The following is an 834-nucleotide window of genomic DNA, read 5'->3' as shown; positions in this document are numbered from 1 at the left end:
AAAATCAAGGACAATCTACTTCCAAATCTTTCAAGACGGCTTGTTGTTCAACCTTACTCTCATCCAGCACCGAAGACAAAAGCATTTCTTGATAAAACCGTAGCAGCTCCTTCTGAATAATAAATCATGGAATCAGTTTCCAATCACGAAATTGTAAATTAAACATGTTAACTGATGAAAATAACCCTTACCATGGTGTAATGGGGAAAGGTATTCCCATCCAAGTGCTCTGAATCATCCCACAACTCGATATATTTGACAACTAAAATGCCACAATCATAACTGCATAGAAGGAATACATTTTTAGCCCTAAACAAAAAATCAAAATAATAAGTCCAAACAAATTAAAATACATATAAAATAAAAAAAAATAACAATATTACTATCAATACTAACCTATTCGGTTGTAGGAGAACCTTTTCTTTTATCAATGAAATTTGAGGATCACTCATTTCAAAGAAGTCGTCAAGAATTTCGAATAGGTGTTGCAGTCAATCAACCTACAACATGCAATTTAAGAAGAATCATAAACAAATCCAAACCAAATCAATTCATTAAGTATTGAAGAATATCCAACTATTTACCATTACTATATCAATGTTTTATCGATCTTCAATTCCATCACCAATGGAGTCCAATACATGCAATTGTTGAGTCCGATAATTGAGTGCGTACACCCACCAGTGGTCATTGAATACGGTTGGCACAAACACCTACAAAACAATGCAAAATTCAAACTGACAGTCAACATGACCATTCTAACCAACAACAACAAATTTCACACAAAACATGAGTAATATTAACTTACAAAATGACAATAAGATATTCCTTGAT

Source organism: Phaseolus vulgaris, chromosome 1, assembly GCF_000499845.2.
Source record: "Phaseolus vulgaris cultivar G19833 chromosome 1, P. vulgaris v2.0, whole genome shotgun sequence".
Lineage (NCBI taxonomy): Eukaryota > Viridiplantae > Streptophyta > Magnoliopsida > Fabales > Fabaceae > Phaseolus > Phaseolus vulgaris.
Note: the sequence above shows the minus strand (reverse complement) of the source record.